The sequence below is a fragment of the Rhodnius prolixus genome, unplaced genomic scaffold (assembly GCF_049639745.1).
Source record: "Rhodnius prolixus isolate KJV_2025 unplaced genomic scaffold, Rpr scaffold_10, whole genome shotgun sequence".
NCBI lineage: Eukaryota > Metazoa > Arthropoda > Insecta > Hemiptera > Reduviidae > Rhodnius > Rhodnius prolixus.
This window is the reverse complement of record NW_027411615.1, coordinates 23,133,129-23,148,413: the sequence shown is the minus strand read 5'-3', so window position 1 is coordinate 23,148,413 and position 15,285 is coordinate 23,133,129. Positions and strand designations below refer to the sequence as shown.

At 32.4% G+C, this 15,285-nt stretch overlaps 1 protein-coding gene and 1 long non-coding RNA gene across 5 annotated transcripts in view; one reads left to right on the top strand and one right to left on the bottom strand.

The window, feature by feature from the left end:
* Positions 1 to 15,285, bottom strand: part of LOC141456892 (thrombospondin type-1 domain-containing protein 7A-like) — a 258,640-nt gene that overhangs the window by 37,698 nt on the left and 205,657 nt on the right. The gene's annotated exons all lie outside the window — the stretch shown is intronic.
* Positions 9,047 to 14,349, top strand: LOC141456902 (uncharacterized). The gene is made up of 3 exons (XR_012460103.1): positions 9,047 to 9,370; positions 9,517 to 9,640; positions 9,728 to 14,349. It is a non-coding gene; the product is annotated as an uncharacterized lncRNA (long non-coding RNA).

Genomic DNA, 15,285 nt, shown 5'->3' with positions numbered 1-15,285 from the left:
TGTTGTAAAACCATTAGCTCTGTTTAAATTTTAAAGGGGTTAAGAAAAATGGAAACAAGAAAATAATTTTACAGCAGATTCCTGATTTTAAAAGAATTTCGACTATTAGCATTATGAATTATAATTGAGACAATCCACACTAAATTATTACATTTGTAAGTCCATAAGTTGTAAACCCAAGGGAAGAATAATTTACCTTTTGTAAGATGTAATAAATTCTGCCACCCGCCTAGGATCGTTATATCCTAAATATATATTTTTAGAGCATAACTTTTTAATAGTAAAAAAAAAAAAACAGCTTCTTCGACGTTAATTGATTTTAAAATTCTTCATAAAACAAGTCCAGCAGCCCTGACCTTCAAATTATAGAGGTAGGCACAATATTTACTTCAGTTTTACTGAACAGTTTAGAAATAAAGGCCGAAAACAATCTGAGGGGTAAAAAAGGCTTCAGATCGTACAGAAATGCCCAGATAATTTATTTTAATGTTTTATTCACAGGAATCAGTATCAAACTTTTAAACAATACCTCTGTTGATATAAAAGGAACGTTTGACTCTCCCAAATTCAAATTACTATGGGAAAAATTGTTAAAATATGGACATGAACATACACTTTTGCATGAGAATCAAAACTCTAATGTACTATTACTTAGCCAATCCCCGTCTTATAAAAAAAGTTTAAAGTCATTATGGTTGTTTTTAGTTTTCGTTCCTTCCGATTCCTTATGCCAATTATGTTTCTGGCATCCTCGCTCACACCATTATCCCCAATGTAGCCTAAGACGTTCCACTCTTCTTGCACGGCCCAGCCTTTCCGTCATAACTTATTTGGGAATTTTGGAGCTGTCAATTCTAACAACATATCCTGCCCAGCTTAATAATTCTCAAGATGTCAAACAGCCCGGAAGGTCGTATCTCCTCCCGATTTGTCTGAGTTGCCAGAATCTCGTTATTAAAATCCTACAAAGGATTTTACTGCTATTTCTCGTCGTATTTACGTCCTGGACCTATATGTATTGACAGGACTGAGAAGGGTCTCATTTAGGAGTCCAAAATGCTTTTCAAACTTATAAATTGGAGGTGACGTAACGTTTTCATACATCTCTTTCATTGCATACGAAATACGATACGATATAATTCACACGAACGAATGGTGGGAGCCCCCAGAACATTAAAGGAGAAATTTCGCCCATTTCATGCTGTGACAGCACAATACTTATATCTTTACATACTTGGCTGCAGTACTTGGGGAATAGAACCCGCTCTACCAGGACCTGAAATTGGTGTTAGTTATAATGCAATATATTGAATTCATTTTCCTTTTAAAGAAAAAGGGTCCAAGTTTTCTTGAGACCAAGTTGTCAATGGTAGTTCACTTCTTCACTTCTCTATAGAACTGTTCAACTCATTGTTTTCAGCATCTGCTTAAATTCTCACCTTTTTCTTCTTCTCTGCAGCTCCTTATTAATTCTATTGTCTTTCATACTGAGATGAAAGTTTAGATGGTTGGCAACGTCTTCATACAGAACCTGGTATTGCCGTGCAAATAAATAAACTTTTAAATTAATAAAATAAAGTTTATTATTTCGACTTGGCTTATTCAATAATTTTCTTTAAAAGTTTACAATGAGATCTTATTTCATTTTTACAATAGAGTTGAAGTAAGCTTCAAATATAAGTATTTACAGATAAATAATAGTAAATATAAAAAATAAACCCTTTTACAACTGTCCTGCCGGACAGTTTTAATATTTTCTCGCAAAAAAAGTTCAAAAGAAAGATGAAAGAACACTAATCAATAATTCAGAAAATAAATATTCACACATCTAAAAAATTAGAAATACTAAAAATTTAAAAGCAAAAGATAATAATTGTTCCAGGGCAGTACTTTTGTGTCTTCCAGAATTGATGTACAAATTGACTATTCGTATATAGATATGAAGAATATGAATATTTTATATAATTTAAAATATTATTACTAAAATATTTTATTACCCATTAAGAATAAAACTTCAGCTTTTCAGATGGGATGCAATAGTTTGAGTAGTATTTACTCTTTATTGTCAACAGTTCTTAAAATAGATTCAACTGCGGTACAGTCAAGAATTAATTTTATATAAATATCCTTAATCACCTCAAGACAAAGAAACTGTAATTGCACTGATTTTGGAGTTCTTCAAAGAATTGTTCTGCCAAACTTGAATTCCATCGAATAGAGATTGCTTTTGAATTTTTCCTTGATTCATTTTTTATTAGAGGCGGTAAGAAGAAAATAATTAGATGTAACGCGATAAATTTAATGACAGATTTAAAGTTTGTTTGTAAAGTAGAAAGTTTTCCATTTGAATTAATAGTTTTGTTTTGTAGAAAGAAGTGTTTGGTAGATCGTAAAACTCTTGAAATGGAAATAGAATGAAAAAGTACTATAGTGAGCCGAATGTCTGTATGAAGTAGAGGGTATTTTGAAGACAATGGTTTGGGTTTCACTTAGTTCTTAGTGGAACCATCTAAAAGATATTTAGAAACAAAGTTATCAACTTAGTAAAGCTTAACTTACTTTAAGAACTCTGCAGACTTCGAATAGAATTTAGTTTTATTTATTATTTACTTATTATTATAATTTAAATTATATTTCTAAAAAAAAAATGTGTAACAAAAAATTTTTATTATTGCATTGAAGATTACTTCTTACTACATTATGTACGATACTAATTTTTATAATTTTGTCGAAAACGTAAACAGTTTCTCGGTATTTTTAGTAAATGTGTGTAAATACACAGATGATGGATTTACATTTTAGTAGTAGAGTTTTTTCTCTAATTAACCAATAATGTTGTAGCATTGAAAATTAATTTTAAAAATCTGGAACGAGAAGTTTGCTTTAAAAATATTTGAAAAAGCTTGTTGCTTTTTTTCCCCATAACGGTGAAGATTTCACCAATTTACTATCCATTATAAGGAATGGCCTGTGTTATGTGGTGTTAGGTATGGACTTACCCAGGTACTTAGTAAAAGTAGAGAGAAACTTCCACGAATTATTCATGTGTGCATCATTTAATAAATGAGAGCCTGGTCTTGTTATTAAAAAGTTCAAGCATAACATTAAAATACAACAGCAAATGGCGAAGTTAATGCAGAACTTTAAAAAATAAAAACTATTTATAATATAATAATAAAGATTATTGTGCTTTGAAATAGTTAAAAACAATGTGAATTAATAGTAATAATAAAAGACAATGGATTTAAAAAGTGGAGAGTGTTTTTATCTACCATCACTTTTTATTGCAGGAAATTTTGTAAGCAGTGATGCCTTCAAAATTAAGTTGGGCTTTGCTAGTAATTTTAGATCTGAAGAAAATTATCGTTGGTATTCTTGGCTTATTGCTCTATGACCTGGACCACAACTCAGAAATATCTTTCAAGGATATGAATTGCAGAAATGGGTTATAATGGAAGTTGAGATGGTATGGACGTCATAGGAGGTCTCCCCAGTAGGTAGTTCCGGTAGATATGGATCTTCCAGCGGAACAGAGGAAAGGAAAGGCTGCAAAGAGGAGGAGATGATTGCCAGAAGCCTGAGGTAGAAGGACTGGCAGGACTGGAGACTCGCGAATAACTTTGGTTGAACGGCTTGTTTGAAGTAAGTAGATTTGGGAAAATGAATTTCGACTAAAGGGAAGACCCAACTAGTGTGAAAGTGAATCTCAAATGATGGATAACGTAGAAGCTACTATCAGTTGCTAAATTTTTGTGCGGTTAGTAGGGTAACTTTATACTGTTCCCAAATGCATTAGTGTAGTGTCTGTAATTAGAAATTTACCAATTCCTCTCCGTGATTTCACCTTTAGAATTCGTGAATTTAAATTCTTTTCTCAATAGTTTAGCACTTCAATAATGTTCAGGTAACTAAAACTAAAGGTGTAAATAAGAAGGTATAAAGGTGAGATAAAAATACAAATACAATCTTTAACAACAATCACAACCATCCCGTGGATTTATGGAATTTATAATTTTAAGGATTTATTGGGTTGGATTATGGCCGCTCTAAACTGTATGCCCCAACAGCTCTTATTTAAAAAAAGATGTTTGAAAGAAAACGAACACACTCATTGTAAATCGATGGAAAAGATTAGAATTAACAAAAGAATGTGATTAGTGCAGTTTCATTTGATGCAGATTAAATTAACATTTTATAAGAATTAGAAAGTCAGTTCACATTAGTGAAACACCTGTAAAACTTACCGTACATATCCTTTTAATTAGTAAACAGTGATAATGTGATTATTTATTTAAATTTTTGATATAAAATCTTTCTTCCAAGTCAAGCAATTTGTGTCTTTTTTAAATTTCGAATTAAACCTTTTTTTCATTTGTAATTTTTGTGTCAATTTACAATAAATACTTTTTCAATTAAATACTTTAAAAAAAAGTACTTAATTTGGTTGAAAAGTTTTAATTTGATGTCCAGTTTCCTAAAAAAAAGGGTTAATTTAATTTAAAAGGCTTAATTTGATTGTGAAAGGTTTCATTTGATTGGGAGGGAAGGAAAAAAAGAATTAAGATGATTGCGGAATGCTACAATTCTGTTCAGTAATCAAGTGGAGTAATGGTGTGTGGTTCTCTTTGGCCCTGGGCGCAGTTTTACAACTGAAATACAGATCTATTGAACCTTCCATTCGAACAAAGTTCTCTTTCAACAGTTTGTAAAATCCTTTTATTATCAAGTTAGCTTCTAATTTTAGTTTCATTAAAATTAATGTAGATTGGATGGTGGAACTATAAGTACGCTCCTTGTGTCTTTATCTAGACGGATTTTGCCCTGAAGTATATCACATGAGTGGATGAAATATTTAAAATTATTGGCATGATCAAAAGTTGTGAGTTGTTGAGGGACTTTCAGTAGGTTCCTCAAGCTGAATGTGATCCACATCTAAATGCTCTGAGCAGAAATCTATTCAGGTTGAATGATACCAAGAAACAGAAAAAAATATATGATATAAGCTACCACACAGCTTAAAGGCGCCACGGAAGCCGAGAGGTTAGAGGCGAGACCAATTAAGCCAAGATGTACTGTGGTACTGGATAATGGCCTAGGATTTTATTCAAGAGATAACTAAAAGGAATTTATTATAAAGTTTATTTGAAGTCGCTTCCGTCCACGACACTTTATTTGGTAGCTAGGCGTAAAAAGTCCACCTCAAAAAATTGCATAACTTTATCTTTTTTAATATCACAGCATAGATGAAAAAAAAATTAGAAAGCTGAAATGTTAATTCAATTTAACCGATGCCCTACGACTGCGCAATGCTGATTACCTCTCTCTCATTGGCGGGGGAAAGCAAAGTGGCCGCTATTTGGAGGTGGCCGTTATAGGGGGTAGGCAAGTTTCATAATGAAAAAATATGGGGTTTTTTCAAACATCTATTTAAAAATTGTTTATTAATCAAAAAATTAAAAACGTACACAATTGCATAATTATTTAGCTATATGATATGCACCAAATTTTTCTTAATTATCTAAAACATTTATCAAAAAACTACATATTATTGACTTAATTAATAATTTTTATAATAATCATCACATTTATTCGTAACAATAATAATTTATGGTAAAATTATCTACTATTAGAAAAATAGAACAAACTTTTCGGCAAGTTGACGATGGCTCGATTTGGTTTTTGCAAAATCTTCCAACACATTTATTTTCTCTTCTAGAGTTAAACACTTTCGTTTGAGAGACATATCGGAAAAAATAATATTGTTCGTCCAAATTAATATGTAAAATGATTAAAGTGATACAAGATGTATGATCTTATATAGGAAACTCTAGGAAAAACCAGAAAAAAAGAAAATCTTGAGTGGGGATAATTATTTTTATCACCGCATCAAACGAACTTTTAAGAATAAGGTGGTCGTTGGTGGAAGGTGAAACATTTAATCCGTTCCCCAAAATCAATATCCGCGGTCGTTATGTAGAGTGTCCGTTAGACGGAGGTTCTTTTATATAGAAAGTGTATAGGGGCAAAACTGGGAAATCCAAAAACTGCCCGTAAATGGAGGTGGTCGCTAGTGAGAGTGTCCTTTATGGGAGGCCCGACTGTATCTCAAATAAAGATTTGGAAATCAGAGAGTAAGGAGACCCCCAAAATGGAAATCATGTTATCCATGAGAGAACCAACAAGTTAGAATTGGATACTCTCGATTAAAATTGATGTTAGAATTGTATTATTTTATTCAAATAACTAATCAATGTAGTATATGTGTCTTATAACAAGAAGCCTTCTGCTTCTTACCAAAATGGCAAAGATTATTCGAAAAGTTGTTGGTTAATCAGAATGTAATTCCAATTGCTATGAACACATAATGCACTCATAAACAATAAATATATGAATATTTATATATGAATGTGTATCGGAGGGAGGGCTGTGTGTTAACAGGAATTTATACATATAAGAGAAACAGAAAAGGTAAAGTGGACAAAATTTATGATGTCATTTAGGGTTACTAGTGTCAAGCTAGTAAGCTCGGATGCAATATTGCTAGCTTCTAAGGTTTGGAATACGTCACCAGCGGTATATCCCTGTTGAAAAGAAGGGGTTCTATGTAAGATGTCTTCCTTATTTAAGGGATAGACGAGATATAGATAGTAAACACACAAGACGTAAAGAGGTCAGAGGTTAGAGAGTTAGGTCAGCACTAGGGTTCAGGTTATGTGTTCTACCGTTACAAAGAAGGTCACATACGTTGTCTACAGTGGGCACTATATATATCGGACAGTATAGTATATGTGAGACTGTAAGGTCTGGTTTAGACTATTCGTACACATGCCGCTCTAAATTCCACAATAATGCAGACTAGAATATATATATATATCTACACGTGGGTACTAGCACATAAAGATTATTTTTCATCCAAACCTCTAATGCAGCTGGATTATCAGAGCAACATTACTAACCTCGCTTCATATCGACCATCCAATATATCGGTTATTACAATGTGGTCGCAGAGTACTTTGGCCTAATTCCAGAATTCCACACATACATATTCTCTATCTCTCTTTATATTTGTATGTAACATACAAAACATTTTTTTATATTTATAACGCCCTTGAATTTATATTTATTTTATTTATAGTTTTTCTTGTTTTTAAAAATTTATAATCGGCGCTTCATTGCAACATAACCAACAAGGATATCACGGAAAGTCTTACTGAACACTCTAGCAAGAGGAATTTACTTTGGCGGCACTCCAACAACATCTATTGACTCTCGTTTTAGACTGATTTTTAAGACTCAAAGGAGGGTTATTTGCTAGTTTTTTTTTTGGAAGATGGGTTCTGAACTAATGAATTGGGTTAGGTCAAGATGTAGCATTTTTATTCCGTATTAAGAGCAACTTGCGTAACGAAAGGAATTTTAAGGTTTGTGTGAATAGTTTGGTTGTAGACTCAGATGTGGAACGTTCTATGGAGCGAAATTTTTTTAGATTAGTACCTTTACAGGAGAACCTTACCAATCTTCAGAAGTGCTCTTAAACGAATAATCTTCGAAAAATGTTTCAATTAACAAGTAAATCTACATGTATAAACTTGTTACATCAAGTTTAAAGATCGTTGGAGTCATTTTTTTCATCGGTGTTTTTAAGACCTACTCGAAAATATCTCTGGTCCAATGTTTCTTTCTCACGTACAAAAATTTTATAGTAAGAAAGTATTTTAACAATTCTTAATTAAAATGTTTTCCCAAAAATTTCTTTCATTCTTAGAATGCTTATTTAGTCATCCTTTCCCTTTAAGTTTTAATTTCTTTATATTGTACATTTGCCTAGCCTACTTACTTCAAATTAATGATAATTGTATATTTCAAAAAATTCCTCAGATGAGTAGTATTAATAGTAATTTTTGCCCAGTATCTCTTTAAAACGCTGTAAATGAAATCATAAGGAGTGAGTTTTCTACTAAAGAAAGATTGTAGATCTTTAAAGATCGGTATGCTGTCGGATAACTTAGATATTCCACACAATCACTACATAAAAAATAAATTTTTTAGCAGTTCTTATAGTTTTGTAAAATATTAAAGAAAATTTAATTATCGAAAAATATCAGGAAAAAGTTCAATATTGATTGATTGATCCACTATTCTTTATTTCAAACAACAATTTTGTAATTTCCTCGGTTCATAATTTCTTCTATTTCCTAAAATCAACTCAGAAAAACTAAATTTTCTAATTTGAAGAAAGAAAATAAAAAAGAATCACGAAAATGTGCGGAATTTAAATAGAAAGTAACCGTTAGAATTTGAAAAACAGAGAAGTCTTTGTGGGAATTTCAATCTAGGATTATACTCTTTGAATCTCAACAATCAATATCAAATAGTACACAATGACAAGTTACGTATTTAAATATAGTTGCAAAACTATCGATAATAGTTAGTTTTGAATAAGCGTAAAGTCTTGTACTAGTTTGGTTATGTAATTATAGAATGGTAAGGTGGGTCCTAAGTGTTGTAATATTGCAAGTAGAGATTCTATTTCTGACTCTGTTGCCGAGGATACCGAGTAGAGAACATAATGTAACCACGATCTTCCTAGGGAAGTTAGTAGGAACAATTCCCTCTCAAAGATGTAGACTATTGTATGAGTATGGTGGAATACTTGAATGGTAAAGTTATATTATTAGAAGGAGAATAACATCAGAGTAGAGAATAAACCTTACTATTTCAGTATATTCCATTTGCTTTTCCATTGTTCTCTACATTATTCGAGGAGAGTTCTCTCTGATACATACAAATATATAATATCCTCTCTCTCTCTCGACAATGTAATAAACACAAACACACACAACGCATTATACACATATATGATACTATTACAGGGAGAGTGGAATATGAACAAGTAGTAACAGGAACCGTTGTTATTCTGTATGATGTATTTTACTGTATGAACTAAGTTGCCATGGTCGTTCCAAGGCCAGCCCAACTCTTTCTTCCCTACTCTGGACCAAAATTCTAAAACCTTTCACTGTGTAATAACTATGCCAACTGTGCGTTCATTTCTAATTCATTTCATTTAACATCAACGTAATTATTCGCACAGTTGCATAAGTATTTTTACTTTATCCCAGTTGAAAGATGAAATATTGCGTATCAAATATTTAAAATTAAGTTAGATGCAAAGTATGGAGCATTAGTTATTCGATGGAGCGTTTTTGGTTGGCAATATTGGAAGCGTTGAGCCTCAATTCCATATGTACAGGCAGGTTATCATGATGTTGATTACTTGTTTTTGTTTAGTGAAAGTTTAGATCGTTTATCGAGAAGTTTGAATCATCTGTATAGTTCTTTCCGTTTAAGTCTAGTATGTGGATTCCAGGTTAGTCTTAGCCGTTTGTCTGTGAAGAATCCTAGGTAGTTAATACAATCTGTTGTGGGAAGAGGAGTGAGGTTTAAGTTAACGGTTCGCCTTATGAAGAATTTAATCACATTTTTATCATTAATTTTAATTCTCCGTTTCTTTAGCCAAGAGATTCTATTTGGCATTGAAGGAAGCAAGGGACCGGGTCTTAGTGAGTGTCGAGGATTGCAGTGTCATCGGCATTATTAAAAAAAAGTAAGAGGATTGGTGATATCAGCGGTGTTTACGGTAACATACTTTTTAATTAAAAATCTATTAATATTAATACAATAACTTACATACGGAAACTTTCATTTTTTCATAAACCTCATACAGCTCATTGTACGGTGATAAACAGTGTTGACATTGAAGAGAGAACACAGTGCAGATACCGGCTCTACACCAAAACAGGTTTCGGTAGCTAAAGACCTCAGAAGTTGACGCGACCTAAATGATATAATGTACTGAAATCTATTACAAATAAAAATTTTTAATAAAGAAAAGTAAAAACATTAGAGATCAAGCAATATAAAAGCAAGCAAAGTCAATAGATAGTAATGTCACCATAGTTAAGTAAAAAAGAGTAATAAAATTTCCTGTTTTAAATGTCAGGTCTAATAAAATATTGTAATCTATTAATTTTAATAAAATTACACTTTATAAAAACTGTAAAAGTTTTCTAATTATGAAAGTATAGTCTAATATGAACATAGCTCTATTAAATCTTTAATGTCTGTTTAAAAGGGTTATATTTAAAGTTTTAATTGGTAAAATTAATGTAATTTAAAGATGTACTAATGTTTTGGATTATTAAATTTTAGTAATACTTAACCAGGGGCGAGCGGTGGTTGGAAATTGGTGGATGGATGGAGAATGTCTCTGGGACATAGAAATTATATTTAGTGTATATTTTTCAAAAAATTAGTAAAACAAAATGGTCTGCCTGTCGACTTGGGTCGATCCTTTTTATCTTATCGATTATGTTCATTAGTAAAAGGAATTTCTTTTGGTCTAACAAATTGGGACTTTTATTATTTCATTCTAATGTTAGGCTAGTAATTAATTGTTAGGGCTTGAAATTCGAAGAAAGTTGATGAATATACGAAACAGATTTTTTAGTTATACATTCATGACGGTATATCATGTTGATTTCAAAACTGAAGTATCAAGTTTTTACTACATGAGATAACCACTTCGATTATTTTTTTTCATTAATACCACTGAAAGAAAGGATTAGTTAACTGCTAGGAGGGCTATACAGCTCAGGCTGTAGCCGAGCGGGTTAAGATGCGAGACCTGCAAAGCTAATATGCATTGTGGTACTGGGTTCGATTCCTGGTCTTGGCCTTGGATTTTATTTAATGGTTAAATGAGAAATAGTAAAGTACGTTTGCTATTCGCCTCCGTCCACGACACCTAGTAAATGGTAGTTGGACGTTAAGCCCCGCCTGAAAAAATAGGCGATTACTTTACTATACAGCTCAGGCCTTCAGTCTGAAGCTGACAGTGAACTCAGCAAAATAAAGGCAAAAAAGACAGAGTGGGAGAGGCAACGCTAAAAAAAAAACTTTGTTTGCAAGAATAAAACTGTTGGAAGTGCGGCTTTCCTAGGTTTAAACAAAAATGTTCAGCTTAAACTGGCTCATTCGCCAGTAGAAGAAAATAATAATGACAGAAGAATGAGGTAACATATGTGGGAAACAATTTGTGGATCTGGAATAATCTTTGATGCCAGAGCCGGCTTAAATGCTTAGTGCAATATCGATTAAAGGGATGTATTCCATGTTTTCATTAGCAGAGGAGTACAGTATCTACCAGAGTACGATATTTGAAAAAAAATGAAGGCAAACAGAAAATGAATGACTGCTGCTGTTGTGGTAAGTTGTTATTTTTTAATCAAGAAAAAAGAAGAGGTATTTGAGAATGTATATTTCATTAATAATGTATTTAAACTTGGCAAAAAAAAATGAAAATAAAATGGTTGATCTATTTATAACGAATACAGAAGAGAAAAAGAACGCTGTGCGAGGGGTAATGCTAAAGATAATTAGAGAAAAATATATAGAAACGCATGCTCTAATTAGTTTTCTCTGTACGCCATTAAAGCCAAAAGCAAATCCACAATGAATATCGTTTTTCATTTGATGCTAAGTTTAAAACTTCACCAACTTGAACCACGCTACTGCTCTTATTTCCTCCCCGTCACTCTCCATCAACGATTCCTTTATCTTTGAGCAATTTGTGTTACTATATTGATTGTTAACCACCCACTCTTTCCTCAAAATAAACAGAGCTTTTCCTTTTTAATTTGATCTCAATCGATATCCTCGTTATTATCATTTATCCTCTACTAAACTTTATAAAAAAAATTGTAATAAATTGACTTAAAAAAAAAACTTTTTCATATTAATTTTATATAATATCACAGTGTTCCATCATTTGTTATCGTAACACTTTTGAGGTAGTCTATTTTTCTTTCGTTATATCTAATTGCCTCTGTTTTATTGCTATAAATAATTTAAAAAGATAACCAAAAAAATAGCCAACTACTGTTTAAGAAAATGATGAGAAGATTGATATAAGAAGACCGTCAGGAGAAAAATCAACCAAATATTAATATTCAAAATTGCTCAGAATTGTTGATTCTTTTTTTTCTGCCCTGGTTAAGTGACCACCTCAGGGTAAAGTTTTTACGTTTACAGAGAAACTTTCCAAGTACCGAAAGTGAGCTTGGAGAGTAGTAGTTTAAAAGAAAGAAAATCAAAAAGAAAGCAGCTCGAGTTTAGTCAGTAGTAATATTAAACATTTTACTTTAACATAAATGTTAGATTACATTTTGTTTTGGTGTAATTAAACAAAATAAATAAATTATAATCCTATTTTTTAGTATATTTCTTTAGAAATAAATAAGACGCTACTGAACCAAACTAGTAAACTTAACCTAATGAATCGCTCTCAAAATGGTGCCAAAACTCAATAATTATTTTATAAAGGAGTCTCTGATTAATTTATGTTCTTCAAATACTTTAATACTTCAAATAATTTACATACCTGCCGACTCGGAACATTCCTCTAAAGTAGAATTTCAGAGAAAAGTGTAAACGTTGTAACCTTCCAGAATCTTTCAAAATTAGACAAGTGTTACAAATAAAGAAAGAGATTTATGTGTTGAAATATAATTCACTTAATTCAAAGAAAGTCGTTTGAAAAATGTCAAAACAAAATATCTAAATTCAAGATCTAATATTTTGACTAATACCTTTACTTCTTCAACAAGGAAATTAAAAAATACCCGGAACAAAAAGAAAGAAAGAAAAAACATCAGTGAAAATAACTGACGAGAAAGATATGAAGTTATTGAGATGTATTAGTAGTTATGTTCGTGGACAACTTGTGGAAGTTGGTGTAGAGGAGAATGCCAAGTAGAGCTTCCAGTAAGGAGAGCGATCTTCTCTCTGGGAATTATATCGCCTGCAATTAATGTTCTAATGCTGTCTAAACTTAGAACACATGTCCTACAACCTAATTTGCTTGGCCAACCCAACTCTCTCAGCAAATACATTTCTGTTCTTCACTGCAGTACTGTAATAATATTTCTATCAACCGTAAGACATGGCCTACAATTTATTTGGTCATCCGTTCTAAAATTATCTAAAATAATCAGTGGTTTTAAGAATTTGAAGATTGTACAAAATTTAATTGAATATATCAAAGGATCCTTTTTCGCCTTTACTTTCATCAGAATTTAAAAACTTGAGTTATCCAAATCAAGGGAAGCGATCTTCTTGGACCTTCTGCAATCACGGTTTATAGGTAAAGAGGGCATGTGCCTTGATTTGCTCTCCTTAATTCGTTATGTCCACACTGCTAAAATCTAATAGGTATACATACAAATTTCCTTTCTCTGAGTTTAATATTTAACTAATTTGTGCTTTCAGTAAATAATTCTGAAATCGAGTAACATCTCTGTTTTTTTTATTTTATTTTAGAATTAGTATTTAGAAGCGTATATAAATTGAGCGAAAAAGTAATTATAATTAAGAAGTGGATAATAATCTAAGACAGTTTGTTAAATAGCGTTAATTAAATAGGTGTTATATGCAAATTTCATTGCTTGCTAACGTTTATGCTACTTGCCAGCTCAAAATATATAATATCTGAAGAACGAAGAAGCCATTTAAAAGCCATTATAATTCTAGTTAGTTCCTTTTAATTAAATGATGACATTAACCAAAATAATCTCAGGGTGTATAAATGCCATAAGTACTAGGAATCTACATCTTTATTCCAAAAATAAATTCTATTAATTAAGATTAATGTAGTCAGTGGCAATTATTGTGATCTTTAAACCAAATTATACAACGTTCCTAAAGAACATAAGAAAAAGTAACTTACAAAACATATGTTAAAGCTGCATTAAGTATTTATTGCAACTACCAGGCATGGTTCACATATGAACTGTAAGGTTAGCAATGAGAACTATTGAGAAGAAAAAGAAGAAGAATAAGATGTCAGATTTTGAAACAAACCAGAGAAGTCGTATTTCAGTTTTTTTTAAATTTGTTTATTTATTTTGCTACTGTAATAGATACAACAAGCAAACGGGATGAGAGTAAGGAAATGGCGCAAATACACGCGCACGCACATATATGCACTTACATGCATGTGCGCCAAGAGGCGTGAGTGGAGTGAACGACGACCATCCAGTGATGGAAGCCGTTAGTTCGCCACGTTGGCGAGCTTACACAGCAACCATCCTAGGAGGTAGGCATTGTATCAAGATGGTCGCGTGGCCACCGTCGCTTTAGTCTGCGCTGAGGATTTGAAGGAATTGTTGTTGTAGACATGTTGTGGATAAGGGGTTGTAATGATTGTGTAGATTTGAGTGGAGTTTTGTGTAGCGAGATTGCGCTATTTCAGGAACGAGAGGAATATTTATATATGATTGGAGACGTAGAAGGGAGCGTTAACTATTGTTCTTAGAATTTTTGATTGTAAGGTTTGAAGTCTGTTGATGTTCGATTTTTTGGCGCTTCCGTAGAGTTGTATTCCGTACGTCCATATTGGGGCAAGAAGAGCGGTATATAGCGATCGTTTGTTCGTCAGGGTCAGTTTTGATCGTTTGTCGAGTAGCCTTTTCAACATTTTATACCTCAGATTGAGGTCTCGTGTGTGGGTTCCACGTCAGTCGTTTGTCAAGATGTAGTCCGAGATATCGTACTTAGTTAGTAATTGGTATAGAAGTGTTGTGAAAGAAGAGAGGAGGGAGAGTTTTCTTGTTTAAGGTGAATGTATTTCAGTTAAAGTTGAATACTGGCCGAACAACGGCAAATTTGCCTCTAGCTTTTGAGATAAGACAGAACAAAACGCACGTTCCACGGAGAGTAGTTTAAATAGAATAGTTCCCTTCTTTTCTTAAAAAACCAGCGGAGCTCAGTCAGTTGTTGTTTTTTTAAGTTATTTAACTCATCTTTATTTTCTATTTTAACATCAAGCGATCAAGTAGATACATTTCTTGCCTTGGCTAGCAAACAGCATTATCGCTTCGATGAACTTCGCTGATGTCTCTAAATCTTGCCATCGACTAGCTTGCCTGTGCCTTGCCTAAACCCAGCAACCATGCCATCATCTTCATAAGGCAGCAACACTTGGCCATTATAGTGTCTGCCTTGCTCTCATTATGCATCAGAGAATGCACTTATCAGCTTCGCCAACCTTAGCAGTACTAAATGTCACAGCAGCATTAGCTTAAAAAGCTAAATCATGGAATCTAATGGAACTTAATAAATATATAACGAAGGAAACGCCATCTTGAAATTGTGTAACGCCCTTTACTCAAACAATAAATATATACAAGCACACCATACTAAACTATGCAGAATACCTTTCAGTGC